General features: G+C 41.8%; 1 protein-coding gene and 1 long non-coding RNA gene across 3 annotated transcripts in view; both read right to left on the reverse strand.

Annotated features, from left to right (window-relative positions):
* ZNF366 (zinc finger protein 366) overlaps window positions 1–12,229 on the reverse strand; it is a 73,705-nt gene extending 61,476 nt beyond the window's left edge. Inside the window, exon 1 of one of the 2 annotated variants that reach the window (XM_081518532.1) lies at window positions 12,069–12,229. The gene's annotated coding sequence lies outside the window, so the exon portion shown is untranslated. The remainder of the gene's footprint in view (window positions 1–12,068) is intronic. The other variant, XM_081518530.1, reaches the window with a different exon arrangement.
* Window positions 12,230–13,536: 1,307 nt separating this feature from the next.
* The window catches only part of LOC145516821 (uncharacterized), a 145,801-nt gene continuing 140,602 nt past the window's right edge, over window positions 13,537–18,735 (reverse strand). The window contains exon 8 of the long non-coding RNA XR_014061785.1: window positions 13,537–14,300. This is a non-coding gene — a long non-coding RNA (uncharacterized LOC145516821). The remainder of the gene's footprint in view (window positions 14,301–18,735) is intronic.

Genomic DNA, 18,735 nt, shown 5'->3' on the forward strand with positions numbered 1-18,735 from the left:
TATGGCAGAAAGAGAAGAACAACTAAAGAGCCTCTTGATGAAAGTGAAAGAGGAGAGTGAAAAAGTTGGCTTAAAGCTCAACATTCAGAAAACTAAGATCATGGCATCCGGTCCCATTACTTCATGGCAGATAGATGGGGAAACAGTGGAAACAGTGGCAGACTTTATTTTTTTGGGCTCCCAAATCACTGGAGATTGTGATTGCAGCCATGAAATTAAAAGACACTTACTCCTTGGAAGGAAAGTTATGATCAACCTAGACAGCATATTCAAAAGCAGAGACATTACTTTACCAACAAAGGTCCGTCTAGTGAAGGCTATGGTTTTTCCAGTGGTCATGTATGGATGTGAGAGTTGGACTATAAAGAAAGCTGAGTGCCCAAGAATTGATGCTTTTGAACTGTGGTGTTGGAGAAGACTCTTGAGAGTCCCTTGGACTGCAAGGAGATCCAACCAGTCCATCCTAAAAGAGATCAGTCCTGGGTGTTCATTGGAAGGACTGATGTTGATGCTGAAACTCCGTTACTTTGGCCACCTGATGCGAAGAGCTGACTCATTTGATAAGACCCTGATGCTAGAAAAGATTGAGGGCAGGAGAAGAAGAGGACGACAGAGGATGAGATGGTTGGATGGCATCACTGACTCAATGGACATGGGTTTGGGTGGGCTCTGGGAGTTGGTGATGGACAGGGAGGCCTGGCGTGCTGCGGTTCATGGGGTTGCAAAGAGTTGGACACGACTGAGTGACTGAGCTGACTGACTGAAAGAACGATATTGGAAAACAGAGGTACATATACTTTCAAAACATTAGTCAGTGCACAAACAGTAGGCACTTGAGGTCCCAGTAGAGACTCCTTGACTCCTTGCAATAACTCCATAGACCCTGGAAATTCACAGAGCTGCATGACTTCTGCTGAATCATCCATCATCTCTCAGTTTTAGTTTACTCATCTTTAAAGTGGGGATAATAAGAGCTTTTACAAAGAATCTCAGAGAGAATTAAGATGAGACCAACAAGAATTTGGAGGGTTCTTGTCTGAGGGAGTACAAAAATGGTTAAAAAACAGTCTCTGACAAATATGGTTCCAATGTAGTTAGGGAGAACAGACACACATGAAAGAATTAGTAGGCAGGGCAACCCATTAAGCTAAATTATGTCTTCTGGAATCTAGTTCTAGAATGTGATCTAATAACATATAAGGCATACAAAGGAAGATACTTTGAATAATCTAGGTCTTCTGGTGGCAAAGAGTTTTTCCACTCTTAAACTGTTACCTCTAGCAAGTTTGTACATTTGATAGAAGTCTAGATAGAAAGTGTCTGGAAGTAGTTATTATTGCTTAATCTCTTCCTGTGTCTCTTTCCTTATATATATGTAAGATGTATGTAAAGAGGGATCACTATCACCTTACACACAGAAGGGAAATTCAGTTCATGTAAAAGCCATCAAATATTTTTTATTGTTTTTGCCAGAGGTCTGCTATCTATGGCTGGGATCCTTGAAGTTACAGGGACACACAGATTGGCTGGGTTTAGATTCATCCCTTGCTGTGCTGCACTGAGACTAAAGCTGGGAAACAGGGGCATATGCACATCATAGTGATGGAAGATTTCAGTCTGGTTTGGTTTGGTTTGACACCCCAACTCATATTTATTAAATGACTACCATGGAGAGGAAGTTATACTATGGCCCTAATATTAATATTTAATGATCCAAATGTAATTTAAGGCACATTTTTCATGCAAATTGAAACTTGCTGCTTAACTGGCTCAACCTCTAACATAATGTTACATACAATCTTGTAGTTTTACAGCCTGCATTCATCATATTTTCAGGATATAATTGACTCCAGGGCATAGAATTTTGGAAGAAGTTTCCCTCAATGATACTGACTTGGGGGCAGCAGAAATTACTCCAGTCTCTCCCTTTATTCTTGTTGGATTGAAAAAGAAAGTCCTTCAATCATCCCAGCATTCCAAGTTCATGATGCTAATGAGCACACAGTTTAATAACTTAGATGTCTCTCTTCCCTCCTCCCCCAAGAGAGTTTCAGGTCCCGTGGGCAGAAGGGAAAGTTCAGATTAATAATTAAAAGGGTTAACATTCATTGAATATCACTATGAGGCAGGCACTGTGCTAAGCAGTTGTATGAATTATCACTCGTAATCCTCACAACAAACCCTAGGAGAGTGGTGCTATTTTACACCTGTCCTCCAGATGAAGAAATTAAACCATGCATGATCACACCACTGGCAAGTGAGAGGGTGAGGACTTGATCTCCAGCAGCTGCCCCCAGAGCAGGGGTTGTAACCACTCCTCTATACTGCCTTGCCACTCCCCCTCATACCTGGTTTCCAGGACTGTTTTCTCATCCTGGTTGACACCCATATTTCACATGTTGCCAAGGGGATAGGGACCCTATAAATTGAGAGGCAACTGAAGGAGAAGGAACACAGCCTTTGGCTGTGGCTTTATATATGGCATTCGGTGACAGGCTGTCAGGGAAAGGACAAGAGGAATGTAGATGGATGTGAAGTGATCATCCCTAAAAAAATTATCAGAACATGGAACTTAAAATCAAAAGCATTTTCATTGTTTATGGATATGTACTTAATTGATCCAATCCCTTATTGATGAACAGTTATGCTATACTAATCTATTTTTTTAATCTTGCATTGCAGGTATATCTTTTTACACCATCTCAGCATATTTGTAAGATAATTCCTAAGAGGAGTCACATTTACATTTTTATAGATGCTCACAAATTGCTCTCTACAGTGAAGTTTTACTAATTCTCCATCCCACCATCTATGTAGGACAGTACTCTCCAGATCCACAGAAACAAATATGCCAACAAGTGCCTCAACTTTTGTTTCATCAAGTAGGTAAAAAATGGTATCTCATAGTTTTAATTTGCATTTATTTATTATGAAGTAAAAGACTCTTGAGAATCCCTTGGACAGCAAGGAAGTCAAACCAGTCCATCCTAAAGAAAATCAACCCTGAATATTCATTGGAAGAACTGATGCTGAAGCTGACGCTCCAAGCCCTTGGTCACCTGATGCAATAACTGACTCATTGAAAAAGAGCCTGATGTTGGGAAAGATTGAAGGCGGGAGGAGAAGGGGACGACAGAGGATGAGATGGTTGGATGGCATCACCGACTCAGTAGACATGAATTTGAGCAAACTGTGGGAGATGGTGAAGGACAAGGAAGCCTGGCATGCTGCAGTCCGTGGGGGTACAAAGAGTCAGACACGATTGAGCAACTGAACAACAACAACAACATATTATCTTTTATTTTTTACATCTTTAAGAACTAACTATATTTCATTTAATATGAAATGCATTTCATGTCATCTGCCCATTTTCTGGTCATATTAAGTTCTTTGTGATATCCATGTTTAAAATGTTTCCCCTAGTTTTTTATTTGCTATTTTGATCTTGCTTATTGAATTTGGGCCGTATAGAAGCTTTTTAATTTTAACTTAACATTTATAACAAATGTTAAGGCTTTTAGATAAAACTAGAAAGACTTTTCCTTCTTTGAGATTTAAAAAAAAAAATCTGCCATTTTCCTATTATTTTTATGTTTTTATTTTTAACATTTTAAATCTTTGATCTATCTAGAATTTTATGAAATAAAGAACAGATATAAGTTTGTTTTCTCCCTAGGTGTCCCAACAATTAGTTACATAATCTAACTTTCCTCTCTGATATGCAATGCTATTTTTGTCATATATTAATTTTCCATATGCTTTTAGGTTCACTCACTTGCCTTCTGTCCATGTGTCAATGAGCACACACAAGCCTCTATCACTAACTCCGAGTTTAGCTTTCTCTCCTGCATTAATAACATTCTCAAATCAACACAGAATAAGTTAATGGAACACTTTATGAATTTCTTGCAATAACATAGTCCTCTCTTACCTTCTCCTCCACTGCCACTAGCTAACAAAATTTAGGGTTTTTTTTTTTTGATCATCTCTAGGAAAAATTTAATTACTATAGTAAATCTATATGAAAGTACAGGGGACTGAGAATCAGATACTACATTCTTGGTCAAATAAACAATTTGGGGTTAATCCAGTTTCCTTTTATAAAAACCAGTGATTTTGGATAGTCTCTGTGTGTGTGTGTTTATATACACGTGTGTAAAGCACATGTGCCATGAATAGAAGAGATAACACTTTATTAAGTAAACCAACACTGTCTCCCCCAAAATCCACATTGGTTGAAGGCAAATACACTTGGCACTTTCTATCCTAATCCTTCTGGGGTAGGATCTGCCCACGGCTGAAGGTCCTTCCTAACTGTAGGCACTAAGTATGTGATACCACAATTCCTTTCCTAGGAGGCTTAGAAAGAGCAAGAGGAGGTAGTGTAAAGTGTGAGACATCTGAGCACTTAAAGGTTGTGCAGACATGCCAAAATGATGTAATACTGAGCTGCATCTTCTTTTCCAAAACCTAGGATCTTCTCTCCTTCTCCAACGTCCTCATTAAGACTCACAGCCGAGGCTACAGCCAGCAGATAAGAGTTCTCCATCCCTGGGGGGTTGTGTAGACAACACTGGACGCAGAGGAGCTGTGGGCATGCGAGAGGAGACACCAGCTTGTTTGCTGCATTGTGTACTGGCTCTCTCCTAAGTGTCGAGAAAGACCATGATTGCCCTACTCTCTTAAAAAATCCAGTAGGGGGCAGGATTCTGGATATACCTAGGAGCAACCTTGTAGAGATTTTTGCTTGTTCTTCACCCTAAGAGTTCAAGTTCTAATAGTTCAGGAGCCCCAACTTGATGCATTAAGTATGGTGCTCCTTAGCACCTTCAAAGTTTTCAATACATACATTTTTCAGGATAAGAAAGACCCCTCTTTGTACATTTTTTTTTTTTTAAACTGAAAAAGCTACTAGGTGTGGAGGGAAGGAGAGGAAGCTCCACTATGCTATGGGGAAGAAAACCACCTGAATTAGAAAAACAGCAAGAGACAAGTAGTGGCTTTTGTGGTGGGTGTTCCATAAAAGAGCATTGAAAACTCAAAGTTCTTTCTCTCCCTACACTTCCTGTGGAAGAGGGCCAGAGGGGCTCGATTAAGGGGGAGAAGGCACTGTCTCCATCCAGGCAGAGGCGTTTAGTCCAGGCCCAAGCCAACCAGAGGCTATTCCGGTCCTCTCCCTTGCTCTCTTCCGGCCCGGCTTCCTTTCCCCACCCCTCCAACAATAGCCCCCTCTTGATTTCTGTTCTAAGCCAGAACGGTGAGTCCCCAGTGCAAAGGAAGCTCTAAGGATTCTTGTGAACTGGGAAAAGTGAGGGGTGTGTGCTGGCATCTGCTCTTGCGCAGTGATGCTGGGGACCCGCCCCTCTTTTCCCAGAGGTGGAGAGCAGGGGGTTTCTTGTCCCTGTCCTCCAGCTTTCAAAGGAAGAAGCTGGTAGAAGACCTCTTCTTCCTGGAAGAAGATAATCTGAGATACTTTATCTTGTACTATTGCATTTAAATATTTTTTCAAACTGCTGAACAAGCTGGACACCTTTTTGGAATGATGTTCCCCAAACTTGTCACTGCCCCTGCAAGGTCTTCCTTAAGCCTCAAGACGATACCACAAGGAAGATGTTCCCCTCTGAGGCCCCTCCCCAGATTCATCAGAGCTGGAGAAGCGTCTAGGAATCTATCCAAGTGACTCTGATGTTCGGTTCTCAGAACACACTTGAAAAACAATCCCCCAGACCTTTACTCTCTGAGATTATCAGGGTCCCTTTGTATGGTGTTACATTGCTAGTTGAGACCATAAAAGTCATGCCTAATGTTGCTCAGAGCTGAATAGACTTGAGGTTTGTCCACCAACACCATTATTCAAGAGGGAGTAATGCTGTCTTGGACAAGTTCAGAGTTTATGAAAGGGCTTTCTAACTCCACAGGACAGGGACCTATGTCAGTCTGTGTAAACAACAGATCAAAACCCTGAGGCAGCGCTGCTCAAACACGAACGTGCACCGGAATCATATGGACATCGTGTTAAAATGCTGATTCCGATTCAGGGGGTCTAGGATACAGCCTGAGATTCTGCTTTTCTAACAAATTCCCGGGTGATATCATACTGCTGGTTATTTGACTACATTTGAGGAACACTGCCATAGGGATGGGCTTCCCCAGTGGATCAGCAGTAAAGAATCTGCCTGCAATGCAGGAAACATGGGTTTGACCCCTAGGTCGGGAAAATTCCCTGGAGGAGGAAATGGCAACCCATTCCAGTGTTCTTGCCTGGAGAATTCCATGGACAGAGGAGCCTGGTGGGCTACAGTCTGTGTAGGGGGCGTGGGGGGAGTCACAAAGTGACATGACTGAGGATACACACACATCTTAAGGGATACTTAATTTTATTTTTTAAGTTATTAGCTGCTTCCTCCTTAAAGAGAAACCTGAAAACAAGCAATATCAATTCAGTGACCTTGAGTAAATCATTTACTTTTTCTAGCTTATCTGTTAAACAAGGTAGTTGCCTTTCCTGGTCTCTAAAGTGGGGGAGAATAAAGCACCTACTTTTTAGAATGGGAGGGTTAAGTGAAATGATGTACGTAAAGTTCTTGGCAGGCCCCAAACTTGCTAAAGACTCTTCCATAAATGCTGCAGGGTGGTGGTGGTGCTCTTGTGATTATCTCATTCCCCATTAATACCAGTGGCCATCACAGAATGAGGTCAAAGTGGGGTCATAACAGATCATAGGAAAAGAGAAGGGGGAAGAATACCTTTGTGTGGTCCTGGTATTTGGCACCAAAGAGATAGGCTTTATCAATGAGAGGTCTTAACGACTAAGACAGCAAAGTTGTTATTATATTTATACTTATATTTACCACTTTTACATTTGCCATGTAAGTGCAAAACTGCCACAGTCCAGTATTTGTTCATTTTGGCTGTCTCCAGGGCCTAATTATATAAAGAAAAGGGTATTGTGCACCACAAGGATATCACGTTTCCCTCCCTGAATTCACTCTTTCGTGTTTGTGTAAACTCAACCCAAGTGGCATCCCTTTAACTTGGATTTACAGCCCTGCCTGTAAAAAACAGAGAGCATTGAGCATTTCCTACAAGGCTAAATCCTGGCTCATGACTGCTTCGGTCAAGGAAAAACAAATGACCACACTCTGTCTCACCAAAAACAATGTGCTAACCCATCATCTGCCCAGAAAAGAAATGGAAAATAAAATGCAACCAACAGTCTTTTCTGTGTATTTGATAAATGTTTATCACCCACAAACAAGTGGGTAGGGTCCTTACCAAGATGACACATTAATATACACGTAGCAGCTCCAAGTGTGTGATGGAGAAGTAAGCCATTCAGTCAGTTCAGGTGGGAAATAAACATGTCAAGCCAGCAATTTGGCCTTGTCCAGAATCCCAGAGAGTTTGACTGATTTTTAACTTACTAACTTCTGTGTTTAGTATTAACTAAAGATGGCATGTTTCACTCTACAGCCCAGTTATTTATCATCTGTTCAACAAATATTTTGTGCATCTATCATATGTTCTAGGCTGTATGCTTACAGCAGTGAACAAACAAAGGCCCTGTCCTCACGGTGCTTACCTTCTAGTGAATTTATGTATTATACATAACTTCTGATGAAGACAAGCTCTTATTCTTTTATCTAAATGTCATAGTTTCACCTAAATGTATCTGAATTTGAATAGTTAAAAAGAATAGCCGTCATTAGGCTAGCTGTTTCTGACAGTGCGCCTCAAAGTACCTGCTGTCTCTCTGTCATGTGGAGAACTATATCCATTGCTGCTCTACTTACTAGCCACACAAAGTTTTCGTTTGATTAGCAGATTTAACATGACTTGTGGGTGCTTATTTTTCAAATGCCATTATCATTATTTTGCCTTTCCATGTCAGTATTAACTTAGGGACAAGGCTGTAACTTCTAATAAAGGCTCAGCACAACACACATTGTAAAAAGGTGAAAATAAAACCAAAAAACTTATGATATTAAATCTATATTCTTTAAAGTGAATATAAAAACAGTATCTGTGTTTTCTTTGATTAAAGAAAGAATGCATGCTCACTCTAAGAGACAATACATAAATGCATAAATCAAAAAGCACTATTCATATAGAATTCCAATATTTATAATTGTAAGTAATTGCTCTTTATAATATATGTCATTATAGAATATTGATCAGATTGGTTGCATATTCCTTACTCCATAAAACTAACAGCTTCTAGAATAACAATTGATATATTTGAAACTAATTTCTAAAGAGAACATCCGAATAGGAATCATGCTTAAAAGTATGGTTCTTAGAACAAAAATGTAAAATACATTTTAATTTAATGTCAATGCAATCCTGAAGAAGATAGAACAAAACAGTGACCACCCGTTTTAGAAAATCACAGGATGTCAGCATAAGAGTCTTATAGATCATCTAGTGCAGTGGGCAGGAGAGAAGCAGAGTGTAAACAAGTCCCAAATGAATTCTAATACACACTCACACACACAGACCCCTTTGCGAGTCACTGGTTTCATCCAGCTTCATCATTTTACAGAGAAAAACTGAGGTCCAACCAAGTGAAGACACCTGTCAGGTCATATGTGGAGAGGGCGGCAGAGGCTGGCAGAAGAGCTCTGACTCCCAACCTGGTCTTTGTCCTCTTACCCTAAGCCACTTGAGAAGACGCTTGTTTTGCACCTTAGGGTAGAACAACACAGCTTCAATCTACTCTCCAAAGGTTAAGTTGCCCAAGCAAGTCTCTATTGTATCAGGGTCTCTTACTCCAACGAAGGAACCTCAACAGTTTGGGATATTGGTGGTCGATTTCTGGCTGTTGTTGTGGTTGAGTCTTACTCTGGCAAAGTGGAGAGGGAAGTTTAAGTTAAAGTATCATTATTACTTGACAGACTAACTAGCATGTACGTTTTAAAGTTTAGAGTGAGAGGAAAAGAGCAGTTGGATCTCTCTCTCTCACACACACATATACACACACAGTAGTGATACCAGTGTTCTGTTTATTGGTGATAGGTGGCTTGCCGCTAAAATGTTTGAGGAGAGGGGTCACTGAGTGTGCTTAGTCCTTACTGTGAGGAGAACAGGTCACTTCAAATCTTTTCGTCTCTGGCTGAGTCATGAACTGCCACAATGGTCTCCAAAAAAAAAGTCTCTAGCCCTCCACTGCCAGGGAAAAGGTCATCAACAACTCAGAGCTCACGATCTTGGGGAAGTGGGTGAAAGGGAGAATGAAACGTCCACAACATCATGTAGTCTCTTCATGATGAAAACTGAAGACTTTCATCCCAAGACAAACTCTCCCCTACACTCTCCTCTGCTGAACACAGCTTGCATTTTAATGAGGCTAAATCTGGCTGTTCCTGCCATCAGCAGAGATAAACATCAAAACATTAAACTCTGCTTTCCTTTGTTTTACCAGATTTGGGGATTCAGGATGGCTTCACTCAGTGTGTGCCCAACTCCAAAGCTATGAGGAATGATTTTTGTTTTGACAGACCCTTGGTGTAGCATTGATCAAGGATCATGATACAAATTATTGTGTATATATTCTACTCTCTGCGTTCAAAAGACAGTACCTGTAAGTATTAATATAAGACTTAAAAATTACATCTGACGTGGGTTGACTCCTACTACTTACCACACTTTGTGTTAATTGTGTTACATAAATAATCTTGTTTAATCCTCACTACAACCCGATTACATAGATGCAATTTTACATTAGGGGAAACTGCAGCTTAGAGGAGTTAATTACCTGGCCAAAGTGTCACACAGTAAGCGACAAAGCTGGAATTCAAACCCAGATTTGGATAACAACAAAGCCTCCAACTTTGATGTTCTGCTCCCCCGCATTCAATTCACATATCAGCCCACAGGACACATCCTAACATGATTTAACATCTATACAGCAAATTTATGGTTTAGTTATATGTACAACTTTGGCACAAATTAATTAATGCAACCTTCTGTGTGTCAAGTTCTGGCTCATTTCAAGCTGGAGTTTCCTTAATGATATCACAGAAGAGCCTCTGATGACTCCGAGTAAGAATCACACACTGGAAGTTTCCACAAATGCCAACTCACTCCTTGGAACTGAGTGAAGACAGATTGGTAACAACTAGGTTAAGCTTGTCAATGACTTTCTTCTTTAGGGAGCTGCATTTTTTCCCCCAGTATCCGACAAACATTCTCATGGCAATGACTTAACAACTCAAATGGAAATACTGAATATATATTTTTTATTTTACAGAAAAGAACCTATCCTGAGCTCTGTAATCTTGGGCCACATTGGAGACACAGGTTCAGGGGGAGCTGTTTTCTGTGCCATAGGCAGACCCACCTTTTGCCTTACTTGTCAGTGTGACTCTGCTGTCATTTTTTTCATATTGTGTTGCATCTGATGTTTTTGTTCAATAACTCGAATGAGATAGTATTCTCTGATGTTGTTCTAATTGGGCATAAAATTAAATATATTAAGGAAAAATGAAACTGAAAGAAGCACGAAAAATTGCAGCCATGAGTTTTCTACTAAGTCACATTTGCTGATAAAAGATGAAAAAAAAAATATGCCCAAGCTGATCAGTCCTGGTTACCTTTTGACCTGAAGATCTATGAAATGGGGTGAATAAGGGTAAGTGGTAAGGGAGCTAGAAATCACTTTCAATTATTATTAGCATAATTTTGCCTCCACAAGCAGGAAAACGCTATCGTATCTCTTTCCCTTTGCTCATTTTATAGTGCTCCTAAGGAAAGTCTCTTGAAAAAAAAGGAGAAGAAAAAAGAAGTCTGACTAATGGAACAAAACACACATAATAGTCCAGTTTTATCTTATTTTCTTACTCTTATTAAGATGATGGATCAGTTTTAAATAAAGATTAATTACTTGAGCGTGGTTAATGCATAGTCTGGCCAAATTAATTTATAAATGAGAGAACAGCTAATTTTATTACACTCTTCACATCCCAGGTGACTTCAATCAGTAAATTTCATAGAAATGAATATAAGAAAAAACCTCTGCCTGTCCTTTGTCTTTCACCCATTCAACACCTCTCTGAGTTGAATGATTAATATTAGTAAATATATACAGTCTTTCAGAGCAACCTTGCTGGTCTGTTTTTGACAATGTGATCTTGGCTCCCTTGTGGCTTGCCATGATGAGTTCTTTGTAACATTACACTTTCTGATGAGTCTAAATGATGCAAGATAGATTTTTAAAAATTAATTGTGTGTATAATCTTGACTGGTTTGCTGTATTCTATTTGATGCTTAAAAAACCAGGCACTGGATAAATATTCTTCAATGTTTAGCTTGGTTTTTCACTCCTACTGACGCGAGTGATCGATCTCAATCTTCCTATCCTAGTGGCATGCTGTTTTCCAAAATTAAAGCTACTTGCCCGTAAATCTTTGCCCTTTTCTGTGTGGCAGATGACATCTTCAATTGACAGTGGATAATAAATTTACACTCAACCCACACGTGGAGCCTGTACACATAAGCAACCCTCCCTCCATACAGTACAATTCAAAGTGACATTCTCTTCTTTTTCTTCTCTCCTGCCTCAGTGAGGCAGAATAACAGTCACAAATTAACAGTCCTCTTTGAGGCAGGGGATGTTGAATGAAAAGGAAAGAACAAGAGCAGGCACCTCCATCTAGACAATGGGGAACAAAATCCCCAGAGCAAACCACAGTTCTTAACAGACACCCTGAGAAGGCTCCCAGGACACAGCACTGAGGAAGAGCGAATTCTCAGTGAGACACAGCGCTCCAGTGGCTCTTGGTTAACCCACCACCTTATCTGTGCCAAAATTCAGATTTAACATAATGTCCTTCTTAGCCCAGTGCAATTCTATGTCCAGTTCTGCCAGGCTCAACTCTGCAGAACATCAGTATTCTCTCTCAAAAAAAAAAAAAAAAAGACATACAAGCTTCAGTTCTGGGCCATCCTTCAGTCACACCCTTTGATTAAGGATTACACCCAGGAAGGCATTTTCTGTGGAAGATGCCCACAGCAACATCCATCGCAGGGACATTGAAATGGAAGTAGAAAGGATTGCGTGGGTAACTTACCAGCTCCTGAGTCAGTGGCTGCAGCCGCCCCCGAGGTTTACCTGATCCCTTGTCTCTCTGTCTTTCTCCCTCTCTTTCTCCCTCCTTGTGTACAGATTGCAGGGAACTTAAAGAACTCGCAGGGACAGTGTTTCGAATGACTTAAGAAAGAGAACAGGAACAATACTTCGTTCTCTTTTTCTCAGATGAGTACCTTCGGGAAGAAGGAAGGAAGGGAGGGGAGAGGGAGGAAGTCAACAACCCTTTGCTTTCCTGAAAAAAAATAAGGAAACAGAAGATAGACATCTCATTTTCTCTTAAACAAAATGTTGGAAGGGGCAAAGAAAAAAAAAAAACTTTGAAAAAAGGAATTCCTCAAATATGCTCTCTGCCCTGGGAGCTTTAAAGAGATGAAAAGCCTTACTGGCCTGGCCTATCCAAACAAATGGTGTTCCAGAAAGGCAGCCTCTCCTGAGCTTGCACCCTGACATCTAGTTTGGAGAAATGACACAACTAAAGGGGAACAAATCTGCCTTGTCCACTCTGATTGAGGGAAAATTCGGTCTGTCACGCTAACCAAGGCAAACCTGCAGCCTGTGAGGCCAGGCGTGCACAGGTCAGCCCGATGCATGGCTCTCCCTGAGCTCTGTGAAACACCAGCATTGCTGCAAGTCTTCAGCCTGACTCTAGAGCTTTCCATCCTTCCAGGATCAAATAACAGATGTATGCATTGGTCACTGAGCCTCATGCAGAGGACCAAGATTTCATCTTTGTTGACGGATGAAAAACAACAGCAGCAACTCACCACGCTGCTGCTGGACATAGTTATCTCAGAACTGTTGTTCACATTGGCATGTCCTTTACATTCCGAGTGCTTCTTGGATCTAGTCATCTCTGGAAAAACTGGAAGGTGATTTCTAATTTGTTTTCAGAATATTGCACAGGTCTTAGAAAAGTCATCCACAAAGTTTGAAAAGAAATGGGAGGTTGACTACAAGGAGCTAGATAACGGTGGGACTATTCTTTACCAAGTTAGGGGGTCCTAGGAGTGCAATGGGCAAGTACAGGCTCTGTTTAGGGTGTGTTTCACTCAGGAATAAGCCTGGTTTACAGTTCTCTGATTTGTGTTGTGTGTTGCATGCCCTTCATTCATCTGGTTAAGATCGGTTTTTTGCCACAAGCAGGAACCAGCCGCAGATCGTTGTGGCAGCAAAAAAAAAAAAAAACCCAACAGCTTTAAGTGCTTCCTTATTTCAACCAATGGTGAAAAACTGGGGTGGAGCGTCACACCTGAACACAAGGAACAAGTCAAGTGAATTCAAGGAAAGGATGAATCTGGTACATTCTCTTTGCAAGATTTTATTGGATTCAGTGGACTATAAGATCCTTCATTTATCCAGTTTTCTTCCCCCAGTAATTATCTATCAATTTATCTATCTGAATATGTGTGTGTGTGTGTCATAAAGAATGTGACATTACTCAGTAAGTTTGTAAAAGCCAGGACAGTTTTATTCTTTGCATCCTCATGGCACCAATACTGACACAACATGTGGCATTGGATTTCTGCCATGGGGGGACCGAACCCCGTCTACAGATGACAGCACGGTGCCCAGACAAGAATCTGTACTGTGTGCCCAAAGTCATACACATCAGTGACCAAAACCAAACAGCTCCTCCATCGCCTGATTCAGCCCTGGTGCTCTTTGCCCTCTGCTGGCCTTCCTCTCTCTCCTGCCTTTGTAGAAATGGGAAGGAACACAAGCAGGAGAATCTGAGAAAGCGAGAGAAGAGCCTGAGAGAATGGGAGGGGTAGGAATCGATTCCTGTAGAGCAGTGACAATACTGGGGGCCAAACTCTGAGTAACTGTGAGGTTTAAGAAGCGCTCTGCTGAACAATACAATGTGGAAGTAAGCGGGAGGGGGTGAGGAGCGGGTGAGTGAGGAGAAAGAGGGAAAGGCTGGGCTGGGTTTCTGAGGTGCCAGTCAGCGGAGGCCATGAGGGCATGAGAAGAACAAAGAAGTTCAGGCTGCAACTCTCTCTGATCACTGGAGAAGCAATGGCAGCACCACGCAGCCTCTTCAGGCTCTCTTCCCACTGCAGCCTCAGGGCTGGGCCAGGGCTGAGCTCCAGGAGCCCTGTCAGAATCCAGAGGATTTCCCTCTCAAGTCCGCGGCATTGGGCAAGTGTGCAGTCCGAGCAATGTGAGTGAGTCTGTCACACTGAGGCGTGTTGTTTTCTCCAAGCCAGCTGACCTGCCACAGACAGGTGGATGGGGCCTGTGCAGTCATGGTTTTTCAAGGGGATTCTCAGCCCTGCCTGTGCCAAGCTGTTCCCTTCAGATACCTCGTTGTCACCCTCCTGTGAGATTCATAGAAGGGGCCTCTCTCTCTTTCCCTGATCTGACAATCATATGAAGATGATCTTCCAATACTTGTAACGTCACTCACTGGGTGTCTAGAAGCTGAAACTCCTAAGTCCCTCCCATCAGGTTTCATGGGAGAGATTTCTCATCAGGTCACTCAGGCTGGTGAAGCTTCCTCTCCAGCCACCTCAGGATTTATTCAGACTCAGAAGGGGAGTGAAAGGAATGGATGTTTGTATTGCAGACAACGGAGGAAAGGCATGTGTAGAAGCAGACCATGGGCCAGCCTCTGACCCAGCAGGTGAGCTCACATTGCATTGGCTATTACAGAGATCATTCGATTAGAGAGGACTATAATATCAGGGGACAAGGATAAACACCAAGGTTAACATTCAGTGAGACAAAAGCAGTGACCCAAGACTCAGAACCAGCACTGCAGAAACACAAGCTCTACTCAAAATGGCTTCCCACGTCTGAAGCATCCTAATTGGTACCTTTCCAGCTGCTAACTATCGAGAGTTCCAGGGCTATCTTATTTACCCCAAGACTCATTCAACCCCTGGCCATAGAGGGTGGGAAAATGGAGAATGAGTTGAAATATAAGATAAGTTCAGAATGGGCTTTCCAGATGACTCATCAGGTAAAGAATCTGCCTGCAACACAGGAGGCACAGGAGACCTGGGTTCGATCCCTGGGTCGGGAAGATCCCCTGGAGGAGTGCATGGCAACCCACTCCAGTATTCTTGCCTGGGAAATTCCATGGACAGAGGAGCCTGGCAAAGAGTCACAAAGAGTCCACGGGGTCACAAAGAATAGGACACAACTCAAGGGACTGAGCCCACACACATATATTCAGAATAGTATGCAAAAAACTAAGTGTACACATCAGTGAAATTTTATAAAACAAACACATCTGATTAAGAGAAACCTAACAAGAGACCCCTGTGATCCTCCATCCCTCTACTTCTCCTCAAGGGTCACTCAGTCCTCAGTTCCAAACCTGACACAGATACATATTACATGATTTACATAATAAATGGCATTGAACTGTGTTTTCTGTTTTGTATTACATTTGTGAGATTTGCCCATATTATTGAGTGTAGCTGTGGCTAGTCATTGTCTTGCTGGGGAGTATTTTCACTCTGTGACTGTACCACACTTTATATATCCACTCTACTGAAGATGACATTTGGGTTGTTTCTATTTCGGGGCCATTACCAACAGGCTGCCAGGAATATTCCTGTCCCTGCCAGATGTCTTTTTAAAGCCTGGTGAAGGACTCCCCTCTCTCCAGGAAGAATGTCCACTCCAATGATTCACAGCCCTTTGTTTGGTTTCTTTATACCCACTTCCTCTGACACGGGATGCATGGCATAGATTTTTCTCTTGAATTCAAGTGGACTCAGCTTGAGGACACGGTGATGTCTTTGGAGATACTGGCGGAGTTCCTGAGGAGCTTCGGAAAAGGTTGGGAGCCATGGTTCTCACTTCCTGCTACAACCTGGAGATGCTAGGTCCTGTTGCTCTGAGTCATGCTCCACGTTCTCGCCATCCCCCTTCCAGATTCTATGGCAACCGAGTCTGCCCTCCCTCGTGCGGGCTTCTCACGTGTTAGACTAACGTGCAAAAGAGGGAGCCAAGTCCTGCTCCTGAAACTGCTTCGAAACTTCCTTTGTTCCTTTGATTTATTTTCTTGGTCTTGCCAAGCCCTAATATCCTCCAAGCCCCAACTCCCCAAACTTGAGAACATTCGTTTCTTTCTTTCTTTTTAGTTTCTTTGTAGCATGAAATGATGATAGGAAGGACTATAAACAGGTTGCTAAAAAAAGTCTGTTTTATGCATCTAGTTTACTCATTTGAGACGTGGGGACACTGACATAACACCTATTTTTCATAGTCTTTGGAGTGAAGAAGAGGAGCTGAAATCTTTCCTGCACATATCATGTGCCAAGTCTTTTCTAAGCACTCTATGTGTCACAACTTATTTACTCATCACAACAGCCCACTGAAGTAGGTGCTCTTTTGCCCTTTATCTCCTCCTCTTTTTAATAGATGAGGAAACTGAAGCATGGGGACATTACACTACTTTCCAGTATCACATAATCAGTAAATTTCAAACCCAGGGAATGCTGGCTCAGAGCCCTATTTCAACAAAAGGTAACTTACCCTGCCCTCTAAACAAACACTGCCTGTCACATAGTAAAACTTGGTCTCTAGAACTGGAGAACATGTTGTATAGCAGAAAAGGCAAAAATGTAGGCACAAAGGCGCATTATCCAACTATTTAGTGAGCATGTCTCATGAACCAGAAGGCCCCCTGCCAGGTATGGGCAATGTACATGTGAATTTTACTTCCTGGCAGAGGAGAGACACTTTCAATTTAGTAAAACACGCTTGGATATCTAAACAATTAAAATTGCAGTCCGTGCTCTGAAGAGGAAATCTAAGAGCTAGGAGAGCTTGTAGTCAGGTACCAAATCTGGACAAAAGGTCAAGGAAAGTCTCCCTAAGAAAATGAAACATAAGAATATTGCAAATAAAAGTAAAAATAAACAAATGGGACCTAATTAAAATTAAAAGCTTTTGCACAACATAGGAAACTATAAGCAAGGTGAAAAGACAGCCTTCAGAATGGGAGAAAATAATAGCAAACGAAGCAACGGACAAAGAATTAATCTCAAAAATATACAAGCAACTCCTGCAGCTGAATTCCAGAAAAATAAACAACCCAATCAAAAAATGGGCCAAAGAACTAAACAGACATTTCTCCAAAGAAGACATACAGATGGCTAACAAACACATGAAAAGATGCTCAACATCACTCATTATTAGAGAAATGCAAATCAAAACTACAATGAGGTACCATTTCATACCAGTCAGAATGGCTGCTATCCAAAAGTCTACAAGCAACAAATGCTAGAGAGGATGTGGAGAAAAGAGAACCCTCTTACACTGTTGGTGGGAATGCAAACTAGTACAGCCACTATGGAGAAGAGTGTGGAGATTCCTTAAAAAACTGAGAATAGAACTGCCAGAAGACCCAGCAATCCCTCTGTTGGGCATACACACCGAGGAAACCAGAATGGAAAGAGACACGTGTACCCCAATGTTCATCGCAGCACTGTTTACAATAGCCAGGACATTGAAGCAACCTAGATGTCCATCAGCAGACGAATGGATAAGGAAGCTGTGGTACATATACACAATGGAATATTACTCAGCCATTAAAAAGAATACATTTGAATCAGTTCTACTGAGATGGATGAAACTGGAGCCCATTATACAGAGTGAAGTAAACCAGAAAGAAAAACACCAATACAGTATACTAATGCATATATATGGAATTTGAAAGATGGTAACCATGACACTATATGTGAAACAGAAAAAAGAGACACAGATGCATAGAACAGTCTTATGGACTCTGTGGGAGAAGGTGAGGGTGGGATGATCTGAGAGAATAGCATTGAAACATCTATATTATCATATGTGAAAATAGAATGCCAGTCCAGGTTCGATGCATGAGACAAGAGCTCAGGGCTGGTACAATGGGATGACCCAGAGGGATGGGATGGGGAGGGAGGTGGGAAGGGGATTCAGGATAGGGAACACATGTAAACCCATGGCTGATTCATGTCAATGTATGGCAAAACCACTATAATATTGTAAAGTAATTAGCCTCCAACTAAAATAAATAAATTAATTTTTAAAAAAAAGAAAAGAAAATGAAACATAAATGGAGGCCTGAAGAAGGAGGAGGCGTGTGTCAGGCAAAGTTGGGGAGGCAGCAGTCCTGCAAGGGGCAGCCGGGGGGTCTGAGTTCAGATTCTGGACTTGATCCTCAGATGGATGGGAAGCCATGAAATATTTCACATGGGAGAAGGACATACTCAGATCGCATTTCAGAAAGCCTATGTGGGTCACTGTGCAAAGAATGGTTCGTGGAGGGCAAGAGTGGAAGCAGATGGAGAGTTGTAAAATCTAGTCTAAATGTGGTTGGAACAGAAGGGCTATCAGGAGCTGCAGGTGGCCATGTGAGTGTCTAGAGAGGTCTGAGAGCCACACTGATATGCTGTGTGACAAGAGTTTATTGGGGAGTGAATATAGGCACTGCCTGGCACACAAACAGCTGGCTTATGAAAGATTCACACTTTTGAACAGCAGCTCCTTCTCCCATGCCCCCACTGCACCCCTTATCTCCAGAGCCTCCATCGCTGAGTATCTACCTGCCTTTGTTCCACCCCAGCCTCCTGTCTGCTTGCCTTGGCATCACTGTCCTCATCTGTAGCTCCATGCCTACCTTTCTTAATATCCACCCAACAGAGTTT

This window comes from Giraffa tippelskirchi, chromosome 8 (assembly GCF_054371585.1).
Source record: "Giraffa tippelskirchi isolate mGirTip1 chromosome 8, T2T-mGirTip1v1.2.pri, whole genome shotgun sequence".
In the NCBI taxonomy this organism is placed as follows: domain Eukaryota; kingdom Metazoa; phylum Chordata; class Mammalia; order Artiodactyla; family Giraffidae; genus Giraffa; species Giraffa tippelskirchi.